General features: G+C 47.6%; 1 protein-coding gene across 4 annotated transcripts in view; it reads left to right on the top strand.

Moving 5' to 3' along the window:
* RPAP2 (RNA polymerase II associated protein 2) overlaps positions 1 to 13,602 on the top strand; it is a 244,484-nt gene that overhangs the window by 53,260 nt on the left and 177,622 nt on the right. The gene's annotated exons all lie outside the window — the stretch shown is intronic.

Below are 13,602 nucleotides of genomic sequence, written 5' to 3'. Positions count from 1 at the left end.
GGATTAACCTATTGGCTGTCTGTCTATTTTATGTAGAACTATTATACCACACCCCAATTTTCATTGTACTGGTGTTGATATCCATTTGCACAATACAGAGTGGGTTGCTCCCAAGAGTAACACAATTGTATACAAAGGGAAGAGAAAGTACAGTACTCTCTTAGTGGAGCACACCCTGCCCGTAGTAGGTAATAAATATAACCTTCAGTAATCTCGATTAAAATACTGCTACGCTAGCACAAATTGCAAATTTATACAAACAGCACAAGGGGCCACATGTAAAAGGTTGTTTTTGTTGAAAACTTGCATTATTTTTTTTTTGCGTAAAATCGCACATTTTCTGCAAATTGCAAATGTAATAGGGTGCGGTAAGGTAACAAATTGCATGTGTTCAGTCTCTACCAAAAATCGCAAGGGAAAAAGCGCATCCAGATCTTTTCCCATTCAAAACTAGTGATGTGCACCGGACATTTTTCGGGTTTTGTGTTTTGGTTTTGGATTCGGTTCCGCGGCCGTGTTTTGGATTCGGACACGTTTTGGCAAAACCTCCCTGAAATTTTTTTGTCAGATTCGGGTGTGTTTTGGATTCGGGTGTTTTTTTACAAAAAACCCTCAAAAACAGCCTTAATCATAGAATTTGGGGGTCATTTTGATCCCATAGTATTATTAACCTCAATAACCATAATTTACACTCATTTTCAGTCTATTCTGAACACCTCACAATATTATTTTTAGTCCTAAAATTTGCACCGAGGTCGCTTGATGGCTAAGCTAAGCGACACAAGTGGCCGACACAAACACCTGGCCCATCTAGGAGTGGCACTGCAGTGTCAGGCAGGATGGCACTTCAAAAAAATTGTCCCCAAACAGCACATGATGCAAAGAAAAAAAAGAGGCGCACCAAGGTCGCTGTGTGACTAAGCTAAGCGACCCAAGTGGCCGACACAAACACCTGGCCCATCTAGGAGTGGCACTGCAGTGTCAGGCAGGATGGCACTTCAAAAAAATTGTCCCCAAACAGCACATGATGCAAAGAAAAATGAAAGAAAAAAGAGGTGCAAGATGGAATTGTCCTTGGGCCCTCCCACCCGCCCTTATGTTGTATAAACAGGACATGCACACTTTAACGAACCCATAATTTCAGCGACAGGGTCTGCCACACGACTGTGACTGAAATGACTGGTTGGTTTGGGCCCCCACCAAAAAAAGAAGCAATCAATCTCTCCTTGCACAAACTGGCTCTACAGAGGCAAGATGTCCACCTCATCATCATCCTCTGATTCCTCACCCCTTTCACTGTGTACACCCCCCTCCTCACAGATTATTAATTCGTCCCCACTGGAATCCACCATCTCAGGTCCCTGTGTACTTTCTGGAGGCAATTGCTGCTGGTGAATGTCTCCACGGAGGAATTGATTATAATTCATTTTGATGAACATCATCTTCTCCACATTTTCTGGAAGTAACCTCGTACGCCGATTGCTGAAAAAGTGAGCGGCTGCATTAACACTCTTTCGGAGTACACACTGGAGGGAGGGCAACTTAGGTAGAATAAAGCCAGTTTGTGCAAGGGCCTCCAAATTGCCTATTTTTCCTGCCAGTATACGTACGGACTGTCTGACGTGCCTACTTGGATGCGGTCACTCATATAATCCTCCACCATTCTTTCAATGGTGAGAGAATCATATGCAGTGACAGTAGACGACATGTCAGTAATCGTTGGCAGGTCCTACAGTCCGGACCAGATGTCAGCACTCGCTCCAGACTGCCCTGCATCACCGCCAGCGGGTGGGCTCGGAATTCTTAGCCTTTTCCTCGCACCCCCAGTTGCGGGAGAATGTGAAGGAGGAGATGTGGACGGGTCACGTTCTGCTTGACTTGACAATTTTCTCACCAGCAGGTCTTTGAACCTCTGCAGACTTGTGTCTGCCGGAAAGAGAGATACAACGTAGGTTTTAAATCTAGGATCGAGCACGGTGGCCAAAATGTAGTGCACTGATTTCAACAGATTGACCACCCGTGAATCCTGGTTAAGCGAATTAAGGGCTCCATCCACAAGTCCCACATGCCTAGCGGAATCGCTCTGTTTTAGCTCCGCCTTCAATGTCTCCAGCTTCTTCTGCAAAAGCCTGATGAGGGGAATGACCTGACTTAGGCTGGCAGTGTCTGAACTGACTTCACGTGTGGCAAGTTCAAAGGGTTGCAGAACCTTGCACAACGTTGAAATCATTCTTCACTGCGCTTGAGTCAGGTGTATTCCCCCTCCTTTGCCTATATCGTGGGCAGATGTATAGGCTTGAATGGCCTTTTGCTGCTCCTCCATCCTCTGAAGCATATAGAGGGTTGAATTCCACCTCGTTACCACCTCTTGCTTCAGATGATGGCAGGGCAGGTTCAGGAATGTTTGGTGGTGCTCCAGTCTTCGGCACGCGGTGGCTGAATGCCGAAAGTGGCCCGCAATTCTTCGGGCCACCGACAGCATCTCTTGCACGCCCCTGTCGTTTTTTTAAATAATTCTGCACCACCAAATTCAATGTATGTGCAAAACATGGGACGTGCTGGAATTTGCCCAGATGTAATGCACGCACAATATTGGTGGCGTTGTCCGATGTCGCAAATCCCCAGGAGAGTCCAATTGGGGTAAGCCATTTGCGATGATGTTCCTCAGTTTCCGTAAGAGGTTGTCAGCTGTGTGCCTCTTCTGGAAAGCGGTGATACAAAGCGTAGCCTGCCTTGGAACGAGTTGGCGTTTGCGAGAGGCTGCTACTGGTGCCGCCGCTGCTGTTCTTGCTGCGGGAGGCAATACATCTACCCAGTGGGCTGTCACAGTCATATAGTCCTGAGTCTGCCCTGCTCCACTTGTCCACATGTCCGTGGTTAAGTGGACATTGGGTACAACTGCATATTTTAGGACACTGGTGACTCTTTTTCTGAGGTCTGTGTACATTTTCAGTGTCGCCTGCCTAGAGAAATGGAACCTAGATGGTATTTGGTACCGGGGACACAGTACCTCAATCAAGTCTCTAGTTGCCTCTGAATTAACGGTGGATACCGGAACCACGTTTCTCACCGCCCAGGCTGCCAAGGCCTGAGTTATCCGCTTTGCAGGAGGATGACTGCTGTGATATTTCATCTTCCTCGCAAAGGACTGTTGGACAGTCAATTGCTTACTGGAAGTAGTACAAGTGGTCTTCCGACTTCCCCTCTGGGATGATGATCGACTCCCAGCAGCAACAACCGCAGCGCCAGCAGCAGTAGGCGTTACACTCAAGGATGCATCGGAGGAATCCCAGGCAGGAGAGGACTCGTCAGACTTGCCAGTGACATGGCCTGCAGGACTATTGGCTTTCCTGTGTAAGGAGGAAATTGACACTGAGGGAGTTGGTGGTGTGGTTTGCAGGAGCTAGGTTACAAGAGGAAGGGATTTACTTGTCAGTGGACTCCTTCCACTGTCACCCAAAGTTTTTGAACTTGTCACTGACTTCTGATGAATGCGGTCCAGGTGACGTATAAGGGAGGATGTTCCTAGGTGGTTAACGTCCTTACCCCTAATTTTTTTTGTATTTTGACCAGGCATGTCAATGGCCATATTCGTCCCACGGACAACAGGTGTCTCCCCGGGTGCCTGACTTAAACAAACCACCTCACCATCAGAATCCTCCTTGTCAATTTCCTCCCCAGCACCAGCAACACCCATATCCTCATCCTGGTGTACTTCAACAGTGACATCTTCAATTTGACTATCAGGAACTGGACTGCAGGTGCTCCTTCCAGCACTTGCAGGGGGCGTGCAAATGGTGGAAGGCGCAAGCTCTTCCCGTCCAGTGTTGGGAAGGTCAGGCATCGCAACCGACACAATTGGACTCTCCTTGGGGATTTGTGATTTAGAAGAACGCACAGTTCTTTGCTGTGCTTTTGCCAGCTTAAGTCTTTTCATTTTTCTAGCGAGAGGATGAGTGCTTCCATCCTCATGTGAATTTGAACCACTTGCCATGAACATAGGCCAGGGCCTCAGCCGTTCCTTGCCACTCCGTGTCGTAAATGGCATATTGGCAAGTTTACGCTTCTCATCAGACGCTTTCAATTTTGATTTTTGGGTCATTTTACTGAACTTTTGTTTTTTGGATTTTACATGCTCTCTACTATGACATTGGGCATCGGCCTTGGCAGACGACGTTGATGGCATTTCATCGTCTCGGCCATGACTAGTGGCAGCAGCTTCAGCACGAGGTGGAAGTGGATCTTGATCTTTCCCTATTTTAACCTCCACATTTTTGTTCTCCATTTTTTAATGTGTGGAATTATATGCCAGTATCAATAGCAATGGCCTACTACTATATATACTGCGCACAACTGAAATGCACCACAGGTATGGATGGATAGTATACTAGTATACTTGACGACACAGAGGTAGGTACAGCAGTGGCCTACTGTACCGTACTGCTATATATTATATACTGGTGGTCAGCAAACTGTGCAAAACTGAAATGCACCACAGGTATGGATGGATAGTATACTTGACAACACAGAGGTAGGTACAGCAGTGGCCTACTGTACCGTACTGCTATATATTATATACTGGTGGTCAGCAAACTGTGCAAAACTGAAATGCACCACAGGTATGGATGGATAGTATACTTGACGACACAGAGGTAGGTACAGCAATGGCCTACTGTACCGTACTGCTATATATTATATACTGGTGGTCAGCAAACTGTGCAAAACTGAAATGCACCACAGGTATGGATGGATAGTATACTTGACGACATAGAGGTAGGTACAGCAGTGGCCTTCTGTACCGTACTCCTATATATTATATACTGGTGGTCAGCAAAATTATGCACTGTACTCCTACTATATACTGTCTACAATGCAGCACAGATATGGAGTGTTTTTCAGGCAGACAACGTATACTGGTGGTCACTGGTCAGCAAAACTCTGCACTGTACTCCTACTATATAATATTATACTGGTGGTCCCCAGTCCCCACAATAAAGCAGCACACTGAGCACAGATATGGAGTGTTTTTCAGGCAGACAACGTATACTGGTGGTCACTGTCAGCAAAACTCTGCACTGTACTCCTGCTATATAATACAGCTGGTCCCCAGTCCCCACAATTAAGCAGTGTGAGCACAGATATATGCAGCACACTGAGCACAGATAAGGAGCGTTTTTTTCAGGCAGAGAACGGATAAAACTGGTGGTCACTGATCAGCAAAACTCTGCACTGTACTCCTCCTATATTAATATACAGCTGCTCGCAAGCCACGTCCTCTCCCTAACATTTCCAATGCACGAGTGAAAATGGCGACGCGCGGCTGCTTATGTAGAATCCGAATCTCGCGAGAATCCGACAGCGGGATTATGACGTTCGGGCGCGCTCGGGTTAACCGAGCCATACGGGAGAATCAGAGTATGCCTCGGACCCGTGTAAAAAGGGTGAAGTTCGGGGGGGGGTCGGTTTCCGAGAAACCGAACCCGCTCATCACTATTCAAAACCATAGAAATCGCAAATGTAATGGGGTGCGATTTTCTAAATCGCACACAAAACCTTACCAAAAATTGCCAGAACAAAAACGAGATTTATGGTAAGAACTTACCTTTGTTAAATCTCTTTCTGCGAGGTACACTGGGCTCCACAAGGATAGACATTGGGGTGTAGAGTAGGATCTTGATCCGAGGCACCAACAGGCTCAAAGCTTTGACTGTTCCCAGAATGCACTGCGCTGCCTCCTCTATAACCCCGCCTCCCTGCACAGGAGCTCAGTTTTTAGTTAACCAGCCCAATGCAGTAGCAGAAAAAGAGACGACAACGGTTAGTAGCCACATACACCACCCTCTCACGACAGGAGAAGTGTCAGCGGCTAATGCCATACCAACCCAAAGAAGCTAAGTGCGTCAGGGTGAGAGCCTTGTGGAGCCCAGTGTACCTCGCAGATAGAGATTTAACAAAGGTAAGTTCTTACCATAAATCTCGTTTTATGCTGCGGGGTACACTGGGCTCCACAAGGATAGACATTGGGGATGTCCTAAAGCAGTTCCTCATGGGAGGGGACGCACTGTAGCGGGCACAAGAACCCGGCGTCCAAAGGAAGCATCCTGGGAAGCGGCAGTATCGAAGGCATAGAACCTCATGAACGTGTTCACTGAGAACCACGTAGCCGCCTTGCACAATTGTTCAAGGGTCGCACCACGGCGAGCCGCCCAAGAAGGTCCAATAGACAGAGTAGAATGGGCCGTAATGTGAGCAGGAGCCGACCGACCAGCCCTCACATAAGCATGTGCAATCACCATTCTAATCCATCTGGCCAAAGTCTGCTTGTGAGCAGGCGAGCCCTGTTTGTGAAATCCAAACAGTACAAAGAGAGAATCAGATTTCCTAATGGAAGCAGTTCTCTTCACATAGATACGGAGAGCCCGTACCACATCCAAAGAACGCTCTTTGGGAGTCAGATCAGGAGAAACAAGTGCCGGAACTACTATCTTCTGGTTAAGGTGGAACGAGGAGACCACCTTAGGTAAATATCCGGGACGAGTCCTCAGAACCGCCCGGTCACGGTGAAATATCAGATATGGGGAACTACAGGACAAGGCTCCCAAATCCGACACTCTTCTAGCTGAAGCAATAGCCAGCAGAAACACCACCTTAAGGGAAAGCCACTTAAGATCAGCTGAACCAAGAGGTTCAAACGGAGACTCTTGTAACGCCTCCAAAACCACCGACAAGTCCCAAGGAGCCACAGTCGGGACATACGGAGGTTGGATACGCAACACACCCTGAGTAAAGGTATGCACATCGGGTAAGGTCGCAATTTTTCTCTGAAACCACACCGACAAGGCAGAAATATGAACCTTGAGGGAGGCCAGGCGCAGGCCTAAGTCCAGGCCCTGCTGAAGAAAAGCCAACAACTTGGCTATACTAAACTTGGAAGCATCATAATTGTTATATGCGCACCAAACAAAGTAAGAATGCCAGACCCTATAGTAAATCCGAGCAGAAGCCGGTTTCCGGGCCCGCAACATAGTTTGAATGACCGCTTCTGAAAACCCTTTAGCCCTTAAGACGGAAACATCAAGAGCCACGCCATCAAAGACAGCCGGGCTAGGTCCTGGTAGACACAGGGTCCCTGAACGAAGAGGTCTGGGCGTTGTGGAAGTAGAATTGGACGCTCTGACGATAGGCCTTGCAGGTCTGAGAACCAGTGCCGTCTGGGCCACGCTGGAGCTATGAGAAGCAGAATTCCTTTTTCTTGCTTGAACTTCCGAATTACCCTGGGCAGGAGTAACACCGGAGGGAACACGTATGGCAGCCGAAACCTCCACGGCACCGCCAGCGCATCCACGAATGCTGCTTGAGGATCCCTTGTCCTTGCTCCGAAGACCGGAACCTTGTGATTGTGTCGAGACGCCATCAGATCTACGTCTGGAAGACCCCACTTTTCCACTAGGAGTTGAAACACTTCTGGATGGAGGCCCCACTCGCCGGCATGTACGTCCTGACGACTGAGAGAGTCAAAAAAATGGTTGACCAGCGCTAATCAATTGCAGTATTCTGTGCAGCTAACAGAAAAACAGAGGTTACTCAACCCTGTATATAGAAAATCTAAAAAGCAACAGAATTGCAGCGCACAGAAAAAGTCTCAACCAATGAATAAAAAGGTTTTTTATTTAATTAAAACAATTTATTATAACCTTGGGACAAGTGTATAAACTATAAAACACATCACCATCTAATAAAATTATCTGCATTAAATAATCCAGCAATTTTAACCTATAGTTTAAAGCCAAACATATATGCAGGAAAAGCTCTGTTTACATATCCAGTGCTACCTTGTAGCTAATCTTCAACAATGTATCAGCAGTATTACTTTTATGGAGCTGCTGCCAGTGTATCACCCAAGTCAATTAAACTACATTCAGATGGACAGAAATTAATGGACTCCCCTGATGTAATTCTTGACAACCAGAGAGTTACGGACATTCGATTCCTATATTCGTAAGTCCAGTGTCCACAATTGTATGTAATCAGCTGGCCAGCTACTTTAAATATCACTGATGCAGTAATGAGCTATAAACAATGCTCACGTCCTCCCCGGCTGCTGGTGCCGTACCTTTTTTGTGGCAGTCTTTTCAGGGGGACTGAGATATCTAATTTCCACACGTTAAGTTTCAAACCCCCTTCCTTCCCGACTGCTAGGTGCTTGATCCTTACGTGGCAGTCTTTTCTGGGAGACTGAGGTACAGAGATCCAAACGTGGAATAGTTTCCCTGTGCAAACATGCAGATGCAGTCTCGTTTAGGTGGTGAGCGTCTCGGATAGAACTTTACACGCTTCTCCGCCTTCCCTACGGTCTCAGCAGCTGACGAAGCTCTTTTGGGCTTTGGCTTACCAGGTTTGGATGTGCTGGACTGCTTGTTGTACGCCTGACCTTTTTGCTTTACCTCCAAGGCCCATGCTTCAATAGCCTCTGCAGCCCATGTTGCTGCAATAGTGGGCCTTTTGTGCAGCACCCGTGAGGGTGTAAATCGCTTTCAGACAACCCTCCACACGTTTATCCGTAGGCTTCTTTAGAGACCTGACGGTAGTGACAGGTAGAGCTGAGGAAACCACCATCCTAGCCACATGTGAGTCTACTGGAGGAGGCGTTTCCCAATTCTTAGACTGCTCTGGTGCGAGGGGATAGCGAGCCAGCATCTTCTTTTGAGGCACAAACTTCGTACCTGGGTTTTCCCAGGGTTCCTGACGTATATCCACTAGGTGGTCAGAGTGAGGTAAAACTTGTTAAACCACCTTCTGACGCTTGAACCTATCTGGTTTCTTAGGAGGGACGGATGGCTCGGGATCATCCGTAATCTGTAGAATTAACTTAATAGCCTCCAAAAGATCAGGAACATCCACATGTGAACCACCCTCCCCATCAGCCGTATCTGAGTCAGAACCTGTGGGGTCAGTGTAAGTGTCGTCTTCATCAGACGAGGTGTCAGTGACCGCAGTGGATTGTTAGGAGACAATCGCTCGCTTAGAGGACCCCTTGGACTTAGGCGAGCGATGTTCAGACTTTTTAGTAGTCAGGGACTGGTTCAACTTCTTCAATTGGGCAGATAAATCGTCCGCCCACGGCGGGTTAGCTGCAGGGACCACATACGGTTGTGCCGGCATAGGGGGTCCCATAGGGGGTGTTAGTTTATTAACTAGCGTATGTAGAAGCGTGGAAAAAGCGACCCACGGTGGGTCATTATGTACCCTCGTTGCCACAGTCCCACTGGGGGGCAAGGAGCCCCCAGAACCAGAGCCCACAGCTGCTATATTCTCCTCATAGTGATCTGTTGCTTTAGCAACACCGGCAGTGTGTTCAGCCCCAGAACCGTTACCCTCAGAAGCAGACATGATATAACTTGCAGTATCAGGTAACACAGTACAATTGGCAGCAGCACAATACCTCTTACCCAAACCCCTGCGCAGTGTAGTCAGCACCAACAGAGATAAAGGAGAGAGAGGGTGACTAAAATCACAGAGAAAAATACGTATTAAAGAATATCTTTGTGAAAATCCTATATCAATATAAAACCTGACGCACCAAGCCCCCTCAGGTTATAGAATATAGGGATAGCAGGTTGAGTGAAAGACATGAAATGGACACCACTCAGCTATCTAATGCACACACAGATAGTAACCGTTGTACAATGCAGAGGTTATTACTAACAATAATACTGCACTGGACTAGCTTTTATATATATATATATATATATATATACACTGCTCAAATAAATAAAGGGAACACTAAAATAACACATCCTAGATCTGAATGAATGAAATATTCTTATTAAATACTTTGTTCTTTACATAGTTGAATGTGCTGACAACAAAATCACACAAAAATTATCAATGGAAGTCAAATTTATTAACCCATGGAGGTCTGGATTTGGAGTCACCCTCAAAATTAAAGTGGAAAAACACACTACAGGCTGATCCAACTTTGATGTAATGTCCTTAAAACAAGTCAAAATGAGGCTCAGTAGTGTGTGTGGCCTCCACGTGCCTGTATGACCTCCCTACAATGCCTGGGCATGCTCCTGATGAGGTGGCGGATAGTCTCCTGAGGTATTTCCTCCCAGACCTGGACTAAAGCATCCGCCAACTCCTGGACAGTCTGTGGTGCAACGTGGCATTAGTGGATGGAGCGAGACATGATGTCCGAGATGTGCTCAATTGGATTCAGGTCTGGGGAACGGGCGGGCCAGTCCATAGCATCAATGCCTTCGTCTTGCAGGAACTGCTGACACACTCCAGCCACATGAGGTCTCGCATTGTCTTGCATTAGGAGGAACCCAGGGCCAACCGCACCAGCATATGGTCTCACAAGGGGTCTGAGGATCTCATCTCTGTATCTAATGGCAGTCAGGCTACCTCTGGCAAGCACATGGAGGGCTGTGCGGCCCCCCAAAGAAATGCCACCCCACACCATTACTGACCCACTGCCAAACCGGTCATGCTGGAGGATGTTGCAGGCAGCAGAACGTTCTCCTTGGCGTCTCCAGACCCTGTCACGTCTGTCACATGTGCTCAGTGAGAACCTGCTTTCATCTGTGAAGAGCACAGGGCGCCAGTGGCGAATTTGCCAATCTTGGTGTTCTCTGGCAAATGCCAAACATCCTGCACGGTGTTGGGCTGTAAGCATAACCCCCACCTGTAGATGTCGGGCCCTCATACCACCCTCATGGAGTCTGTTTCTGATCGTTTGAGTAGACACATGCACATTTGTGGCTTGCTGGAGGTCATTTTGCAGGGCTCTGGCAGTGCTCCTCCTGTTCCTCCTTGCACAAAGGCGGAGGTAGCAGTCCTGCTGCTGGGTTGTTGCCCTCCTACGGCCTCCTCGACATCTCCTGATGTACTGGCCTGTCTCCTGGTAGCGCCTCCATGCTCTGGACACTACGCTGACAGACACCGCAAACCTTCTTGCCACAGCTTGCATTGATGTGCCATACTGGATGAGCTGCACTACCTGAGCCACTTGTGTGGGTTGTAGGGAGGTCATACAGGCACGTGGAGGCCACACACACTACTGAGCCTCATTTTGACTTGTTTTAAGGACATTACATCAAAGTTGGATCAGCCTGTAGTGTGTTTTTCCACTTTAATTTTGAGGGTGACTCCAAATCCAGACCTCCATGGGTTAATAAATTTGATTTCCATTGACAATGTTAGTGTGATTTTGTTGTCAGCACATTCAACTATGTAAAGAACAAAGTATTTAATAAGAATATTTCATTCATTCAGATCTAGGATGTGTTATTTTAGTGTTTTAAGCAGTGTGTATATATATATATATATATATATATATGTAGAAAAGGGAATTGACACAGCGCCACTTGTGAGGTGGGTTCTCAGTATGATGCAGATTTAGTAAATAAATTGCTAAAATTCATTAAAAAACACGCAACCTTACTAAAGGTGTCTGCCAACCCTTAAGAACGCAGTACTGGTACAGGACTGCTGGGAAAACTTAAAAAATGGGGGAATAAAGGTACCGGCGACTGGTGTGATTTAAAATGCAATTGTTAAAAGATTGATTTAAATGCCAAAAAACTATAAAATGATACAAACAAGTTTTATTAAACACATAAAAGTAGGTTTAAACCATAAAACTATTAGTAAAATCCTGGGGTTATAAATGTCTCAGTAAAAAATAAGAAGTTATAACTTAGCTTTTAAAATAGGCACAGGGGGGTCACCACAGGGAGCCCAACGCGTTTCGTCACAGCTGACTTCTTCAAAGGGGGCTATATATATATAGCTAAGATATAACCCTACACAGTAAGAACTGGATGTATATCACAGGGTAATTGTACTAGAAAACCCTGACTAAGTGCACTCTTTCTTAACTAGCACTGTCTAAAAAGGCAGGTAGAATACTTAAGTATCATGTAAAGTCACAGCACTGACAACCAGGCGGCTTTACACAGGAGGATTTGCCCAAGCAGTCCCAGGAACCGTGAAGCTGAGAGATAATGGCGCCCAGACACTGACAGGGAGTGAGGGAGAGACAGATATGCAGCTCCAGGGCGGGAACATTTGCAGGAAATGGCGCCCTGGGGCTGGGGGAGGGGCTTCAGGTCTAAGCCTTATCCCCCTGCTGGCAAAACCACCGGGTACTGTGGGCTACTGAAAAATGGTTTAGAGAGAAAACCTGACCTGCACCCATGCCCTGGTGATCTAGTGGGATCGCCTGTACTGCCACAGTGTCCACCACCAGCGCGCGCGGCCCGCCTCCCACTGACCGTGCCGGATCGCGATAAAGACCGGGTCCCGCAAGCGGGACCAACTTACCACCTCCCGAAGCGCAGCCACGCGATCCCGGAGAGCCCCCGTCGTGTGTGCCTGACGTGAAGAAAACCGGAGCCTCCTGCTGCAGTTACCCGGCAACCAGGGCTCGGGAGTGTACAGCGCCGCTGGGGAGAGCTGGAGCTGCAGCAGTGAAAGTCTTCTGACATTTACCACCGCTGCTGCCCTTGAAGTCTTCACTTTTTTCTTCAAAAAAAGCTCTTCTTAGGGCTGCCTGGAGTAGCCCCTCTGTTATGTGCCTGCTTACTGCAGCACCAACTACAAAACTGAGCTCCTGTGCAGGGAGGCGGGGTTATAGAGGAGGCGGTGCTGTGCATTCTGGGAACAGTCAAAGCTTTGAGCCTGTTGGTGCCTCGGATCAAGATCCTACTCTACACCCCAATGTCTATCCTTGTGGAGCCCAGTGTACCCCGCAGCAGAAAGACCAGGTTCAAGACCAGGTTCTGGATGACAAGTTTTCCAGAAACATACACAGATCAGTCCCTTGCTTGCTTCTGTCTGTAAAAGTAAAGAAAGAGTAAAAAAAAAAAAAAAAAGGATGTGCAGCCCCGGGCTCTTTGAGCCGGTCCTGGTTGCTAAAATACAGGGAAAATAATTGACTAGGGTAACCCTGTATTGACAACCAGCACCAGGCTCTTGGACTGGTCCTAGTTCCTAAAATACGGGGGGGGGGGACTACATAGGGGTCCCCTGTATTTTTGGAACCGGCAACAGACTCCACTGGCCAGGGAGGTCATGCCGCAGCCTGGGGGACACATTTATATTGGTCCCTGCTGCTGCAGCATCACCCCTCAACTAGTCATCCCTGCCTGGGTTCCCTGGGGGAGTGAAGACCCCCCAAAGAAGGCCCCCCTTCTCCATGCACCCAAGGCCTGGTCTGAAGTACGAGGCTGTCCTCGGCACCCATGGGTGGTGGGTGCCGGTCTGATAGCCATGGTGTAAAATGAAGATACATATTGTCTTTTAGCTGTGGAACTATAGGTCCCAGCAAGCCTCCACTGCAAGCTGGTACCACAAGTATCAGCATGCAGGGCATTAAAGGGCCTGCTGGTACCCCTGTAGTTCCACCTGTAAAAGCAATATTACAATAACCAGGGGCGAAACTAGGAGTTTCGGCACCCGGGCAAGGCTGCAATGTGCCCCCCCCCCCCCCCTCCCAACCCGCCTCAACACACAGACACACAATCACACTAAATGACCATATATTTAGAATAAAATGGATACTAATAGACCATATTGCCCCCCCTGTGTGCCCCA

Source organism: Pseudophryne corroboree, chromosome 9 (genome assembly GCF_028390025.1).
Source record: "Pseudophryne corroboree isolate aPseCor3 chromosome 9, aPseCor3.hap2, whole genome shotgun sequence".
In the NCBI taxonomy this organism is placed as follows: domain Eukaryota; kingdom Metazoa; phylum Chordata; class Amphibia; order Anura; family Myobatrachidae; genus Pseudophryne; species Pseudophryne corroboree.
The sequence above is the reverse complement of the archived record's forward strand: the minus strand, read 5'-3'. Positions and strand labels throughout refer to the sequence as shown.